This window comes from Rhipicephalus sanguineus, chromosome 4 (genome assembly GCF_013339695.2).
Source record: "Rhipicephalus sanguineus isolate Rsan-2018 chromosome 4, BIME_Rsan_1.4, whole genome shotgun sequence".
Lineage (NCBI taxonomy): Eukaryota > Metazoa > Arthropoda > Arachnida > Ixodida > Ixodidae > Rhipicephalus > Rhipicephalus sanguineus.
In genome coordinates this window covers 110,848,196-110,865,881 of record NC_051179.1, presented here as the reverse complement: position 1 = coordinate 110,865,881, position 17,686 = coordinate 110,848,196, and the positions used below count along the sequence as shown (strand labels likewise).

General features: G+C 41.4%; 1 long non-coding RNA gene across 1 annotated transcript; it reads right to left on the bottom strand.

Annotated features, from left to right (window-relative positions):
• Positions 1 to 600: 600 nt before the first annotated feature.
• Positions 601 to 14,852, bottom strand: LOC119390553 (uncharacterized). The gene is made up of 5 exons (XR_005183364.2): positions 14,324 to 14,852; positions 13,125 to 13,257; positions 11,145 to 11,266; positions 7,599 to 7,812; positions 601 to 752 (listed from the first exon to the last, which is right to left on the bottom strand). It is a non-coding gene; the product is annotated as an uncharacterized LOC119390553 (long non-coding RNA).
• Positions 14,853 to 17,686: the final 2,834 nt, after the last annotated feature.

Sequence of the window (17,686 nt, the reverse complement as noted above, 5' to 3'; positions counted from 1 at the left end):
AAAAAAGGCCCTTGAATACGGAAAAACCTGTAGGTAAAATGCTGCCGACCACTCTTCCGCATAAGGTAAACGGTAGACCAGAGATGACGTAGAATCCATGGCACGTAAAGCCCATTCATGCTATTATGAAGCGCTCCGCAATGAAGAAATGAAGCAACAGATGCTACAAAACGAGAGCCGTTACGTGGACCATTTCTCACACATTATTCGTAATGCCATTACTAAATGGACGTAAAAAATTAATGTGTTTTCTGTTACGTGGACGATTTCTCACACATTATTCGTATTGCCGATACTAAATGGACGTAAAAAGCTAATGTGTTTTCTGTAAGTTCAACATTAGGCATACGTAAAAATCAGATGTATCTTCGGCAGATACGGGGGTAGTCAAAATTTCGCAGGTCGCTATCCCACGTAATCCTATGGCAGCATGGCCTGGGAACTTTTGACCAGCCCTGTATATGTAAAAAACAAACGCAAAGAATATATGAAGTGAATTCGCATGCTTAAAAACCGACAAGGTCAAGTTTTATCTTCACTGAAATCAAACTTTATTGTCCTAGAATTATAAAACAAAATACATCAAAGGCATTCAACATATTGTGTAAATAAAAATTGTCAGAGAAGCTTTATTTCATTTAATTATCTTTAAATCTCGAATTTATATTACATAGAAGGAATATCAAAACTTCTTAACACCCATGGTACCTGTATGATTTCCACAATGCAACAGTATTGCGCAGATTTGTTCACTGAAAAAGAAAAGAGAAAAAGATATTGTGTTAGTACAATCACACCAGGCAAGTACAACAGCAAAATAGCGCGAGCTCATTTAGCAGTTCTATGAGTACATTACGCTGCCATTACATAGTGCAAAAATGGAAGATAATACATGGAACCTCAATCTGCGGCTAAAGTGTAGAACTTCACACAAAAATTTGGCAGATTCCACACATTGTGGGAACCAATGTAATGCAAAGCAGTCAACAAGGAGCTGCATAGACCGCATTCTTTGTTTTCGAGGCAAATGAAGGCATTCACGTTCCCCCTGTAATTATTGTTCGTCATAGAGTCATTCCACCCCATAATAATTTTGGTACATATCCATTTAACGAAACGACTGCAAGCGTCCCAAGACTGTGGCATGTGAATCAAACCGTACATGGCATACATGTTATGATTTGCATCTTACGCCCTTGTCACTTATGTCACTTTTTTAGTCGCTCGTTAAGGCATCTTCCTCTCTGCCCTATATATTTTCCTCCACACAACAGTGGGATTGAATAGATGAAGCCTTCAATACAGTTTACATATAGGTCTACGTGCTTTATGGAACACAACTGAGGCTGCTGCCTTCCTGTTTCGTTTACTTTGTAATGTCTATTCACTTTGGTTTGGTTTGGTCGTCTATTCGATCCCACTGTCCTGTTTAGGAAAATATATAGGGCAAACAGGAAGATGCCTTAATGAATGACTAAGAGAGCATAACTACAACGTAAACAGTGCGATTAGTGGCCATCTAGGCCTCCACTGCAGGGATTGTGGCTGCAAACCAATCTTTTCAGAAACAAAGTTATAGCAAAAAACAAAGATCATACAACCAGAGAAATAACTGAAGCTGCAGAAACAGAATGTATAGAAACTAACTGTGTCAGCATGCCATCTGTGACCCTTTCACAAAAAAAATATAAGATTTTTTAAACCGTCGGTGATATGTACAGCACGTGCTTGTGGTGCTCAGCGGTGATGCATGTTGACGAGAGATAGGGGCACCAACCTTGTTACTTTATTTTTAAAATTTTCTATTTTTTGACTGTCATGGTATATATGTGCCCACATGTCGAAAAATAGGATCAGTTGTAAGCCAGCACTGTTGTCGTGCCTTCTTCGTCTTGTGTCCTGTCATAATTTTGCACCGTTTTTCCCCCCGTTATATCTGAATGACAATTCCATGGACGCACCACAGTGGCAATCCAACATGCTCTTTTTTTTGCATCTCAACACCACTTTGTAGTGATGCAATGAACTCTCACTGAAGTGGCTCCGCCCCCCCCCCCCCCCCCCAACGCTTGGCGCACTTGTATTTACTTGTTCACAAATGCCTGTCGACTGACTGTTCTCAAGCTGTAAACACGTGCTTTTTGAACTTCTGGTAATTCAAACAAAATTGGGGGGTCCGCACGAGTTTGAATTATCGAGAGCCTAGTGCATGTTGTTAGTTCTGCAGTATTGCTATTGAGGATGTAAGTGGTTGGAATGCGAGCTGCATGACGAGTGAAAGACACATGTTTTGTTTCCAATCAGAACTGTTTAAGGTCAGTTTGTAGGGATTGCAGGCCAGTGTGATTGCTAATGTTACAGTAAATCACACAGTCAGCAGCGAAGTGTCGAACACTACATTTTACACAGGCAGGCACATCATTAATGCAGATTAGAAAAAGCAGAGGACTGAGCACACTTCCTTGGGATACACCACATGTCATATAAGCAGAATGAGAGTTAGAATTATTAAGAGGTGAACAAAGTTCTGGAAGAGAGAAAGTCTTTAATCTAGGTGAGCACATTAGGATGAATGATAAGCTGTGTTAGTAAAGTCGATGGTGAGGAACCCGATCAAGAGCTTTAGAAAAATCTGGAAATACTGCGTCAGCCTGGGAGCCCACCTCAAGCAACAAATGTAAGTGGTTAAAAAGGCCAGCAGGTTGAGGTTGAGTGCCACATAAAAAACCCTTACAAAAGCTGTGCTGATTTATGAAAATAATGTTATGATCTTCGACGTAGTTAATTACTTGGCTGTGACCGACATTCTTGAGAAGTTTGCAAAAGGTGCTTGTTAGTGAAATGGCTCGATAGTTAAGTGGGGAGGAATGTTCACCTGACTTGAATATAGACATTACCCTGACTAAATGCCAGTCATAAGGAATTAGCCCATTTGATAATGATTGCGAAAACACAGGACAAGGCAGAACAAATGCTTTGTGATGTACTTTTAAGAAAATTATTTTTAAAGCCGAGGTGACGCAAACTACTAGTAATTTTAAAGTTGTTTAGCAAAGCTAAAATCCGCTACATCAGGAACTATTTCAGGGGTGCAAATGTCATGAAATGTATTTAATTCAAGAAATAAGCTTATATCTTTATTGGTAAAAACTAATTAGAATGAGTCATTAAAATCTGAGCACAATCACATACATCAGTGATGACACCGCTAATATCTCTAAGCAAGATGTCAAGATAAAAGCTAAGGTTTACAATGTGCCAGAATTTACGAGGGTTGTTGGTTGACAGAGATGACATGTCACAACTGAAAAAGTGATGCTGAGTGTACTTTAGGAGAGACTCTTTGCCACATTTATACTTTTCCCACTCGTTTAAAAGACTGCTTTTTTACTGTCTGCTGGTAATATACTTTTTCTAGGTATTCATCCGCCGCAACCTCTGATTAAACCATGGTGTGCTGCTGCTACATCTATTGGATATGAGAGGCATGAATTCATGGCTAAGTTTAGAGAGATTATTTTTAAACAAATTCCAATTCTGCTCGACAGTGTGCAAGGAATAATGAACTTAATAATAATAATATCTGGGGTTTAACGTATAATGAATTTAGCAGAGAAACTATCCAATTCAGTTAATTATGTCGGCTCTGCTGCAACACCCGATTTGTTTAGCAGCAGTTTCCTTTTTGTTAAATGAACTGATAATGCATCCTGTTATTACGTCATGATCCAAAATGCCTTCTAAATTAATTATGTTTGAACAAACATCAGGATTATTTGTTACTACAAGGTCAATAATGTTGGCGGTGCTTGATGTGCGACATGTGGGATTAGTAATAGGTTGCAATAGTAAAAAATCAAGACACGACTAAAGAAACATATGAGCTTCGCTCTGACTTGCTGTGAAGGTTTGCGTGAACCAGTATAGATTAGGGAAAGTAAAATCTGAATATGACAGAATATGAACACAGTAGAGTTAGGGAAATGTGTACATATTTCACACAGAAGTCGATGAAATTCAAAAAAAAAAATCATTCATATTAGGTGACAGTAGATACCACCAATAATTGCATCAATTGAACAGAATTTTAAAGAAACACAAACATTAACTAATTGAGAGAGAGAGAAGAAACTTTATTAGCACTTGGCCGGCAGTTTGGTCTTGGTGGCCTCAGATGGCGGCGCTGAGTCCCTGAACTCGGGCGGCATCTTCGGCCTGCCGGACGGCCCAGAGCTGAACTAATAATTAACGGCATCTACAACAAGTCATCATTTATCACCAAGATTACGCCACCTCCTCTGCAATTTGATCTATCCCATCGAAATATATTGTAATGTGTTTTGCTGACAAACACCAAGTTCTTCAGAACAACATCAGTGAGCCATGCTATTAGTGATGTGCAACATGAGTCGATTAGCAAAAATATTTCGGTACTCTTTGACATGGCACGTCTGATGTTAGTGTACAAGAAAAAAGGGATTTATCGGTTTTAGTGATTCAGCATTTTTAGTGATGTGAAACTGGGGTCTGACCTGAGATCAGAATAGAAGAACGTCTATCTTTCATGAAGTGTTGAGAGAGACAAACAATGCGACCAGCCTCATTGTCCCACACATTGTTATTGTAATGCTTATTAAAGGTAAGGCAAATGCAGCCACCGTCTTTCCTTACTGATTTTGTGTAGTGCCTTAAGTGATAGAGTTTATACCCGTGTCACACGGGCATTTGAAAGAGCTTCCAACCGGTAGTCTATTGACTCAGTGGTCAAGCATGAGCTGCTACACAGGACGTTTCAAAGGCCGTTGAGTCAATAGTCTATCAAGCCAACGAAGCACACCACAACTTTATTGAAATGTCGATAAGCATTCAGCAGCGCAAGCGGAAATAGCGAGAACGTGCCCTCTCGTTCACAGTGTGCTCGTACTCCCGATTAGAAACAACAAATCTAACCAGTATGCTTTAAAAGCAGTACATGTGAGCGTTACTTAATCAAGTATATTCGCCACTTTAAATGTGCGAACTGCACATATTTTCAACAGCAACGTGCTTGTCTTCATCATGTCGTCTTGCCGTGTATCGTGCACCACAGTTTCGGTGCTCAACAACTTAAAAAATTAAATATGTATTCATAACTACGAATAAACAATTTATTAAAATGTTTAAACAAAAACAACAGACATATCCATGCTTTTAAGCAGATTTGTATTATTTAACTTTCGAAGACAAGAATACGAAAATAAATATCCACAGCACCATGCAATCTTTGAGAGAAACAGCCCTTCAAAACTGCATTGTAGAAGCGTGACAACTCCATCGAGTCAATAGAGTTGTGGTGTTTCGATGGCCATCGAATGAATGGCCGTTCAAAAGTGCCTGTGTGCACAAGTATTAGTCTGGACGGCCTCCGAATAATCATGAGAGGCGCCGAAGCTTGTGTTCTTGAGCTTGAAGCTATCAGAATCGAAAGTATAGTCGCTGTTTAGTCGAACACCTTTGCGGCACCGCAACTCGTCCCATTGGAGTAATGCACACTCTCAACGGAAAATTTGGATGCTCCACTGTGTGCTGTTTGATTTTTCGGACTCCTGCTGGCTGTTTGGGTACGCCATCAAACGCAATGACAAGATGTCAGCGATGTTTACAGTACTTTTACTATGCTGCCAGCACTCGAAGTTTGCATTGGCTATGGCTGGAGGTCGTGCCAGCGTCAAAATCCATGCAGAAATTGCATTTGCCGGTGTCGAAGGCTATGTTTGTTGGCTATGTGTAATGGTTGCCTTTGGGTTTTAGCCAGTCAAGTATTGATTGAATGGCTACAACGGCCAAACCACACGCCAAGCCACGCTCGGAGTCAGCTCGGTTGGCACTGGCTCGGTGTGTGTGGCCACAGCTGTGGTGTGCCGTTTCATGGTTTGATCAATTTGATGTCTGAAGCGAATGACAGCACTCACAAGACGGACAAAGAGAGAATGACAGCACGAGCACTGCAACACCAACTAGCCCAACATCGTTTCCTTTTGGCATTTGAGGGTTTGCGTTTTCTGTTGTTTCTGCGGCTAGGCCTCATCTGCATCTCACTCTCTCATTTGTTGCTTGGTGTGTGAGGCCTGATCTGCTGGGATAGCTCTGACGCCACCCATTCATCTGCGTGGTCAGGACTAATGAATAAACGTGGCAACTGTAAGACACTGCCGATGGTGCAAAAAAGCAGCAATTATTCGTCAGGTGGAAGGTGGCCAACGTCACTCCGATGTTGCTCGGAAGTTTTCACCGAGCTGGACAATGTTGAGATGACGCGTCGGGTTCTCGAACCAGCGCAGATGGACAGTGACTCCGATGATGACGCGTCGCCCTCACCATAGCAATGAAATGCGAATTTAACGCAGCGCTAATGACAGCCTACAGCGATGGCCAAATACTGGCTGAAATACAAGCTGAATTGTTTGCGAGTGTGTGTGTGTAAATGTGTGTACAGACGTACATTGACAAGTTTTTCCAGCCACTGGGCTAATAAGGGTGTTTTTTTTTTCTAGCAAATCCTTTTTTTTCGGACTTTCGATTTGTCTGACTTTTCAATGATTCTCAACGAGTCTGAATGAATGGTTGGCTACTGTACGACACTAAGCCTATTGCTACAAAAATCGCTCATGAGTTGCTCTAAAGACGTGCAAATTTCATTGCCTCTATCTGGAACACCATAAAAAATAACACCAGATGTCTTCTTACACATTAGATGTTTCTAAATTAGGCGTTAATAATGGCTGTGCAGATGGCACCGATGCGATTTTCGATTCTAATTCAGCAACATGTTGTGTCCAAGTCATTTTCCAGGGTAATACGAATGTTAAGGAACTTATTCAATGATTCCAGGACTGTATTGCAGCTAGTTTACAAATGTGGGACAGAAAAAGTCAAATTGTTTAATTCGTCCGTCTGTGCCTTAGTCCTAGGCTTAGGGTTTGATTCAACGTCGCTACCAAGAAGTAGGAGAAGTCAAAGGTACATCAAGGTATTTGGTAATTTGTATCTAGTAATCATGTACAGAGAGTACCAGCACTTTCTCCTGACCTTGGGAGCCTCTTCTGTATATCCTTCACGTTGTAACCATACTATGCAAAATAAATGTTTGATTTGAAAAAAAAAAGGCAGCACGAGCCCATTTCAAACAATTCAATCGCGACAACACCACAACAAGGGAAACATCGTCTTCATGGTACCGGTGTGTTTCCTACTGACCATAGGTCGGCAAAAAATGTGAAGCTCACTCAGACTCACTCATACAATATATTTTGCCCTTAGGGCTCACTCAGACTCAAACTCACCAAAATTTTCCTCAACCGGACTCACTCGCGCTCAGACTCACTATAATTTTTCTCAACCGAACTCATTCGGACTCAGACTTGCAAAACTTTACTCATACAGACTCACTCAGACTCACGTCTCGATACGAGTCTGAGTGAGTTGACACATGAGTGAGTTTGCCGACCTATGGTACTGACTAACCTGGAAGAACGTCAACAATAAGCATGGCATCGTAACTGCAGTGCCAAGGCCCCATGCATCGAAGAAATAGGTGTGCTTATGAGCTGCTTGGTCACCTGACTGTTCCATCTTGCTGAATGGAGAACGCTGTACCATCCAGAATTGCGAGACGGGATGCGGTGGAAATGATGATGCTTCATACTTTGCTGACGATGTGGTCACACAACAATTCTCTGCGACATCACGACACCAAGACGCTTGTGGCAAAACCAGTCGTAGTGGTGCCGGCGTGATGGGTGACAGCTGGCACAAGAACAATAGAAGCAGCACCTGAAAGAACATCAATGGTGAGTGCGACATCGCAACTTCAGTGTCGTGGCCCATTCACATGAATAATGTGACATGCCTGTCCAATACGTCATGAAACCCTTTCCCTTAGTCATGTGTGGCCATACTTGCACACCACGGCCTGTGGAATGTGGGTATGTGCCCCACATGATTCACGGTTCGTTAACCTAGGAAAGGAAAGAATGCACTTTGGTAATCTTAACGTGATAGCACTAAGGAGACCGCGGCAGAGAAAATATGTTGCTGGTGTCAACGGCTTCTCAGAGAGAAAAAAAAATCCCAATGAAAGGAAACGATAAATATCAGTTTGGGATGGATTTGAACCCTGGTGGCGTGCAACCTGATGACTGTGCTTTTAACGTGAGTGCCGACATTGCATCATAACATAAGCTACTCCTTAGACATCAGTGCACTCAACATGCCTGGTAAGCCCTCGATATGCCTACAACTACTCAGTTTACACAAAGACGTCAATCAGCCTAGTAATGCTTGGCTCAAAGAGTAAAAAAATGCAGCATGGGCAGCTTCTCACTAACTGCTTCGCATAAAATCTATTCCCACAGAGCATGGAATTCGCTGTACTGTGTTTTGATTTAATCCATGCGAATGTGTAAAGAGCACCACTTTTCAACATTATTTTCGTGCCTTCTACTGCAATGTGAATAATAAGTATATCCCATGAAAACACCAGAAGTACTTTTAAAAATCCAGTATGTTTAGAACAAGTGTCTTAAGTTAAAAGTATGTAACACAATAATGAAAGCAAAGGCATCTGGGCTTTAGAAATACTTCACTAGCCAACGTGAGCAGATCACTCGCCCTGTCAGATTCATAACGAGTTCTCCCTGAAGAGAATAAGGGCTTTCCAATTTTGTCACGAAATGTGATCGCTATTGCAACCCATCATGTAAACCACGTTACATTTAGGAATTATTAATGACAATTGGATGTCGGCTTGAAAGTGTGCAAGAAAAGCAGCTGTTGTGTGAAAGCAAAAGCTTCTGCTGAAATAAACTGTCATGTAAAAAATTTGCCAAATTTGCAGTACACAAGACAACAGGAATGTGCGAATAGTCAATTTTAGAACCGAATCAAATACGAATCGAATACTGTTCGAATAGTGAAGCAACCATTTTCAAAACAGCTCTGAAATTTCGTAACATTTTATTTTCAAGAAATATTCAATTACTTTTAACCGACGAAAACTACTACAATTATGTAAACTGAGGTAAGCGCGTATGCATCAGAAACTAGAGCATTCAGGAGATTTTGTAACTATACAATGAAATACAGCAGTCACTACATTATTCAAGGTGCCACTTTGTCATCAGCCTTTTATTAAAACTGAAGTGTGGCATAAGAATTAAACAATAATGAACTGAACCTCACCCATGCAGCTAACCACTTAGTGAAACACACAAACTGGTATTCACTTCATGGGCCTTGGCACCAAAGGCAGCTAAATATCATGGTTGAATACTGCATCTGCAAGAGCAGTTTACATCAACATAACATTGTGTCTGTTGTCAGTCATGTAAACACGTACAAAAATTGCACTTCTGAATCCGAATGCAGCCGTCATCCCCACCGTCTCCTGACCGATCTCATGGTGATGATAGTGGGTTGGCGACACATTCACTTCTGTGACACTGCAGTTTTTAGCAAAAGCGCCTTTATCCGATGATCAATACAGTGTCGAGAGACCGTTAAAAGCTGAAGCTGCATGTACCTTGGTAATTCAATTGTAAAAATAAGTAAAAATGACCCCTGGCAGTTGCAATGCATAGTTACTGCGGGGTTTTCCCGCCCATGCTGATTATTTGAAAACTATTCGAAAAATATTTGGTATTTTCAATACACACTATTCGATTCACATGAAGATTATTCGATTTGTTATTCGAAATTTTTGAATATTCCGACACCCCTACAAGACAAGGTGGCTGCTTGCAAGCTCTCAACAGCTTTTTGTAATAGTAGGCATTATGTCACATTAGGATATTGAGACCACGCCAAAGACAGGCTTTTTGACAGAGCACCATAGCAAAGGTCAGTGCACAGGTATAGCAACCTATTAGATATATATACTTAATAAACATGACACAAACAGGCATTCTATGTATAATAACTAAGATTATCGCCTAAGAACTATCCTTCAGTCACTATTTGTCACTCCCAAGTGACCCACAAACCATACTTAATACTAATCCATGTTAATTTAACTGACTCAATGCTTCATAACTCTTGTCTATCTTAGACAACCTGAAGATAAAGGCCCAACCAATGGTCACCAATGGAATGCATGACTACTACAGGAGAAAAGAATGTGTTTTTTAAAATAAAATTTTGAAGTTCACGAACCTGAACAATTGATGCTGCCCCTCTCTACCATGCTGGCCTCATTTACTGCCTCAACAAACAGTGTCTGCCCTAGATTATAAGTTTGATTAATTTATATTAGATTTATATTAGGAGCAAAGGTGTGCACTAGCTTATTAGTTGGAGCCGATCACTTGTCCAAAATCACTGACATTGTTTAAAATCATCCGTCAACGTATCTTCACACAGCTGCTGCCTAGATAGCACGACAGCTCAGATGGTAGAACCAGTTCATCCACAAATGCAGTGAGGATGGGTATGGTTTGTAGGGTTTAATGTATCAAAGCGACTGAAGCTATGAGAGACGCAGTAGTGGAAGGGTTCAGATCATTTCGACCAGCTGGGGTCCTTTAATGTGCACTGACATCACACAGTACATGAACCTCTAGCATTTAACCTTCGTCAAATTGCGACCATCACAGCGGAATAGAACCCACGTCTTTCAGGTCAGCAGACAAGCGACAAAACCAATAGGCCACTGAGCCGGCTGGTGGTGAGGGGTATGATTTCCAGACTACAACTAAATTTCTTCAGCTGTTAAGCTGCATGCAGTTCAGTGAATACACAACACTTTAATGATAAAGCCTGCCACGCACTTTGCATGTGTTACTGAACTGTAGTATGGCCACATAAGCAAGATGGAGAAGGTCCATTATTACGCATAACCAACTCTGGTAAAAAATTGTCACATGATATCCCGAACCATAATATGGAAGTACTCATAGCCCACAATTAGCCCGATGCCATAAAAAGAGCACTGCAATAATGACTGCCTTTTTTGCTTGGTGAGGTAACAAAAAAAAAAAAAACAAGACGCGTGACCACGAAATACAGAGCCCACACAGCTCTTGTGTGGGCATATGCATTTCCTTCCTGCTTTTTTTGCAATGTACCTTTTTTATGTCAAGAACTGCATGTTAAAAGCAATTTTGGCATACCTTGCACAGCAGCGTCTGCCGGCGACACATCTTTTGCAACAATGAAGGCCCTTTGGCCCATGGGCGCCTGAGCTACAACGTCTTGAAATACTTCCAAGCTCCATCCGATCTAGAAGGAACACCTGTCGCAAAACAACAGCACCATAAGCTCAAACAATGGCTACAAAACTTGATTTCCTTTGTCTAGAAATGGTGTTAATCAAACAAACGTTTCATCTTGCCACTGTAACAAAATAAGTTACTTGGGAGAGTTAGTGGAAACTCGAAGTTGGTGCACACTTTCAGACATCACACTACGGATAACTGCTGCCAGAGCCCCGTGGTACAGCAGCCTGTGTGGTAGTACTCATTAAATGATCAAAGGTACCCACTTTCCTTCAAAAGTGGGAGCAGAGCTGCCTCTGCTATGAAAAGCATGTCATCCTCACACTTGAATGCACGAAGAAGCAACTATAGCCATCTGATTTTCTTTTATTGTTTTACATTTTAAAGCAACAATATTAACTTTTTCCTTTTCAAGTAGAACAGAATACATTTTGTATTGCTATATGTAACCACATATCCACACAGGCTTCCCCTGTTATGGTTACCATATCCTCTTTCCAACCACACTTGTGGTATGACTAGTTCTGCTAGTTAACCTGCCACTTTTCTGTTTTATTCTATCTTTTTGTTGAACAAAGGGTAACTAGACACATATGGAAAACTACAAATGCATGTTAGACACAAGTAAATTGTAGCTAATAGATGCACACTTATTCAAGGTAGCCAAGCACCACATGGAGCGTGCTTTGATGATGGAATGATGTGTAAGAAAGTTGGAAGGCAAGATATTCTCAAGTGGTTTCACTTCAGAATACCGGGACGTTTTGAAACACATCATCATCTTAGAGCTGTTGCAGTGGTGAAACAGGCATATCACCTTTCAGTACACATACTGATGTATTAAAAAAGCTGATCTGCCACAACAAAAACCACTTCAGAAGCAGTGTGAGATGCAGACTTACCATACAGTTTCAACATGAATTAAAATAGTCAACATACCATATGTGGCAGGTCAGGCTATATTTGTATCAACATTGCTTTCGAAATTAAATGACCAGGCTAATTTCATTCAATTTTAATAGCTTGCTCTTCTCCATGGGTATATCATGGTCTAAAGCCATTTTTAGAATTTGTACTTGCAGCATGCTTACACATCGGGCATGCAGCAAGCAAGCAAACATAAAAACAAAAAAGATTTAAGAGTAACTATGAATACAGACCATGCCTCAGTATGTGCACAACTGAGCCATAGTTACAATGAGGGCATATAGTACGTTTCTTCACCTGTAATGTGCAAAGTTTATTCTTGACAACTATGCATTGTGTTGTATGAAAGCTCCTTAAATTGCAACCATAGGCAGCAATGGTTAGGCTTCCTTCTTTTTTTTCTTGAAGCCAGGGGTTGGGTACAATGATGCTGCACTGTCATCTACTATGCTAAACAATTTGCAATGAAACATTCACTGAAGCTGCTTTTTCACCTGAAAAGCCTCTTTATCAGGCTCGCCATCACAGTAGCACGAGAAAAATAGCTGCGCAGCATCAGAACACTAAAACTCCAGCCAGAGAGAAACGCAACATAATTAAACCTGCAGGTGCTATGGATTGCACCGGCCATGTTCACGACTATGACCCCTCAAGTTTATCACCAAGACAATGATGGCATGCTTTAGGTCTTCAATTAAATTTTACGAGTTGGCTAGCTTTTGTGCCTCTATGGTGTAAGCTTGGAGCATTTTTTGTCTAAAATGCTGTTTGGTAGAGGAAAAGCAGGAAAGACCACTTTCAGTACAATTTGGCGCAGCTGTTAGCTGCTTATCGGCTGCACTAGTCGTGCAACAATGTTGCATAACAACGTAAAAGCCCTAAAATGCATACAAATGTTTTGGTTGGGAAATACAGGCAAGCAATAGATTACCCACGTCGAGTTGTTACCTTTGCACTGCTTGAACTGCAGATACCTTACTCTTCCGCTTGCTGTTAACGTGTGGTGCTGTTTCAGCAGTGAGCATTTTCTTGATAGCATAATGTGCTCTTCAGATATTGAAGAGAGGCAGGACTGCTGTTTCTGCAATGATGAAAGCAACTTTACCATTCGGCACCCAAAATATTTTTGCGCTCATAAACCAACCAAACTGCTTCTAAAGGCAGTTTGGTTGGTTGGTTTATCAGTTTAGAGGTAAATAACAGCTCTAAAGAGATACACCACAGTTCTAAAGACCAAAACAGTGTCGGCCTTTGAACGGTGCTTAGCAATTCTGATACTGAACTGCAACAGAACCCTTTGCAAGCAAACTCAATTCCTAATGCAGATGTTGTTTTCCACTGCAAAGCATGGTGCACTCAGAAATGATTAAAAGTGAAACGTCTCTAACTGAAAAAAAAAAGTTGGTTCATTTCAATCCGGATTTTTAGGTATCAACTGTGATCCTTTCGAAGAGGGAGTGAGAACGAAGATGGTAGGTCGCGCCTTTTCAACTTCAAATATAACTGAAGAGAAAGAACGCAACTTCTCAGAAACCAATTTTGTGGCTTGCCTACTCTCAATGTTTGACTAAGGCGTCGCGTTGTCAAGTGTAGGTTCTGACATCATTGTTGCGATGATGCTCCTGCTGTTTTTTTTTTGTTTTTTTCCCCAATGTATGCTGCTTGTCAGTCTGAACAACTGGTTTGGTAGATAACCCCTTTACTTCTACAGTAATACCTCGTTAACTCGAAGTAGTAAGAACCAGAACAAATTTCGAGTTAAGCAGGTTATTTATTTATTTATTTATTTGATTTGTATACATACAAGCACAAGGACACACAGAAAAGAGGGATAAGCAGGTTGAAAGCGCAAAAGACGAAGACAGAGAAGAGGCTTGACACACACGAGCATGCAGCGCTCGTGTGTGTCAAGCCTCTTCTCTGTCTTCGTCTTTTGCGCTTTCAACCTGTGTCATGCCAAACCAACAAGCCCAAACAAGCTACCCTAGTGAACTTCGAGTTAAGCAGATTTTCGAGGTAAGCAAAGTTGCGCAAATTCTATTGAGAAGTCCAGTCGTATCTAAAAACGTTATCACTACCGACCAGTTTCTTAACAGGAGGGCCTAACTGACTCTTTGTAAAGAACTTAAAGAGAAATAATGACATACCAGAGCTGTCAACCAGCTGTGTTTTTCGGCGCTGCCTTTGTATTTTCGGCACTGCCTCGCAGTAACACTTGCACCTAGCAAAGCTTTCTCGAGTTGCTTAACACACCGCATGTGGCGATCATCCGCACCGCTGCACTTTTCGCATCATACGAAACACGTTTCTTGTCTCAGCTGATGTCGTCACCCCTGGAGTAGCTGCGTCGACACTGCCGCGATCACCGTGCGTGACGTTAAGTTGTTTCACTTAAATGGTCAAACCAGTCGATGTTGCAGGCGAGATCAGTGTAGCCCACCACTAAGTCCAGAGAATCGGCCTTCTCTGTCAATGTTGTGACTCGAAGGGGCACCTCTCGCACGGTGCAACCACACAATCAGCGCCGTTTTGACGTCCGGAACTTCGAGCCTCGAATCCGCTTCTTTGATTAGTGCTACCTTTCTTTGCAGCATCAGTGACTTGCTTTGCTTTTGGTGGCGTTATCCTCACCACATCGCACGACCGACGAAAAAATCCACGCGACGTGCCTTGCGTAAATGAAATGCTGAAATCGCATCTCTGACGCCAGTATATTCTAGGGACCGTACTGACGGTAAACAAAACGTGTACGACCCGAGCTATTTTGCAGGGCCTGCTTATGTGCACGTCTATAGCGTCACATGACGTGACACATGGTTGCTCGACAAAGTCGTTATGCCGCTAGATTTCGACTTTACTTTCGGGAACAGTGTCCACTTCGTCGTAAACGCGGCAGCCTTGCGCGAACCTTGTGAAACGTATGACATTTTGCCGCTAGTATTTTGTGAAACGGTTCGACGGCGAAGTTTTGGTTCCATTCTCAGTCGAGATTTTGAGATAACCGAAAGTGGGCACAGAAATACTTCGAGATGAAGGGCAATAAATACATTGCACCTATAGGAAATCGTTCGGTAGCGAGAAAATTTCGATTAGCCGATTTTTCGAGATATGCGAGTTCGGGTTAACGAGGTATTACTGTATATGTTGTAGCATGGATTTTGGGGGTCAGTAGAAGGATGATATTTATATCTTTCTTTAAAATTCGGCTGATGACTGCACTGGTACCTATACATAGGGGAGAGATAAATTAACACAAGATACTTGTTTTTGAGCATTGTTCTTGGACATGCTTCCTTTCTGCCAGGTTGTCTTATGAAGGAAGAGATGTGGGCAGGCTGTTTCTTTTTTTTTTTTGAGTTCAGTGAAAATCACACTTCATTTGCTTCTGTCAGATTCTAACTTACAATGCTTTTCATTTATTCTGAATAAGCTATTGACAACTCATGCTTTTGACTTACCGGATGGCTCAAACTGAAATGCACGTGGCGGTGTGAATGTGTTCGCTTGTGGTAGATAGAGAACTTTTGCCTCCTGTTTCGGTTACTCATACATCGAAGGAATGGGAGTGATTCATTGACAAATGAACTGAATATGCACTAAGTTTAGGTGGATGTCTGACTTGTGATGTCACTATAATTCACATACAGTCGGCCACGAAATAATATGGACCATGGGAGCACGTGCCAAAATTGCCATCTGCGCTGTTTAGTGGTGAGCCATCTGCTGTCAAGAGTGCTGCTCTGGAGAATGCGTGGCCACAGCTATGCTCTCGACAGAGGATGGCTCGCCCCTAGACAGTGTAGACGGCAATTTCATCACACACTTGTGTGGCCCGTATTATTTTGTGGTCGATTGTACCTGAGAGACTTTTCGTTTAGGGTGAAATCTGTTTTTCATGGTGATGCTCCAATGAGGGCCTCAGCCTCAGTGAACGTGACCAACGTAATCGTAAAAATGAGGGCGCCTCATCAGATTTTACATGAAACGAAAAGTCTTCCTCAAGTACATTAATGAGAACCAACGGACAATCAAGCCAAGGAAGCTATAGGGGATGTTATTTGTAGTAATTAAAAAAATTAAAGTGGACAAAAAGACAACGTGCTGCCAGCATCGACCGATAAACACAGATACACTCGATAAAATGGCCAGGAGAAAGACCGTTGCCGTAGCTCAATCGGTAGGACATCGGATGCATTATTCGAAGCTTGCATATTCGGTCCCTGCTGGTGGCATACAAATAACGTCCCCAATACTTTTCTTGGCTTGACTGCCTGTTAGTTGTCATTAAGGTTGTCTAACAAAGAAAAACGAGCCCTTTAGTCCCTTCTTTTGTTCATTCCTCAAGTACATGACATACAGTGACATCACAAGTCAAGCTTACACAGGCACCTAAACTTCGTAAAACTTGATATTCAGTTTACTTGTGGATGCGGAAATATGGAGCAGAGAGTCTGTATTAACTCATTATCAGGAAGTTTTACTGTAGGTAAAAAGTAATGTGAGATGTATATAGTGTGAAATGATGTGTACAGCTGGCGACAAAGTTGCAAAAAAGTTTGTTTTTGCACATGTTTAGTCGTAAACTTAGCATTGAGGTGGTCCTAGTAAAAATATGGTAAACAACGCAATCACTAGTAACCTTCATAAAATATTTTTTTGTTTTAAGCAATAAAAATATTTTTGAAGTGTTCTGCCAGTTTCTGTGCTTGCGCGTGTTGATACCTCGTAGCAATGCGTCCCAGCGGCATGTACAAGCTGCGCGGACACGAGGAACATTTTGACAACATAAGCAGCTTTGTACGTGCCTATTTAAATGGTTTACTATTGAGTGTTAGCCTGAGTAAACAAGAAATCCAGCCCCTACTTTTCGCGTGCGTTTAACCACGTGCAGCTGTCCGCTGACTGCTCGCATAGTGTGCTTGCGCAGCAGCACATTACCTATACGCTAGGATTGAGAAGCGGGAAGAACACTATGATTAAGAAAAGGATCTAGCAAAATAAAAAAAAAAGGATATGTTGCATGGTGAATAAGTTGCAGTTATGAACCAACACATGGTCAATGGTAAAACATGGTCACTTAAATATGAATGTGTTGGTTCATGATTGCATCTTATCCTGTTTTTTATCTTTATAAGATCTTTTTCCTAATCGTAGTGTCCTTCCCACTTCTAAATCTTAGCGCATAGGTAACGGTGTGTTCCACACATCGGTATTACTTCCCGGTGCTGTAAAAGCACACTAACGGGGCCGTCAGCGGAGAGCTGCATGTGGCGACCACATGCACTCTAGTATGGTTCGACTTTCTCGTTGGCTCAGGCTAAGATGCACTAGTAGATCACTGAAATAAGCACGGACAAAGCTGCTTATCGTGTCTAAATCTTCCACATGTCCGTGCTGCTTGTACTTGCCCGCTAGGATGGATTGCTACGAGGTATAAACACGCGCAAGTACACAGACTGGCAGAACACAAGTTCAAAAATATTTTTCTCGCTTAAAGCACAACATTATTT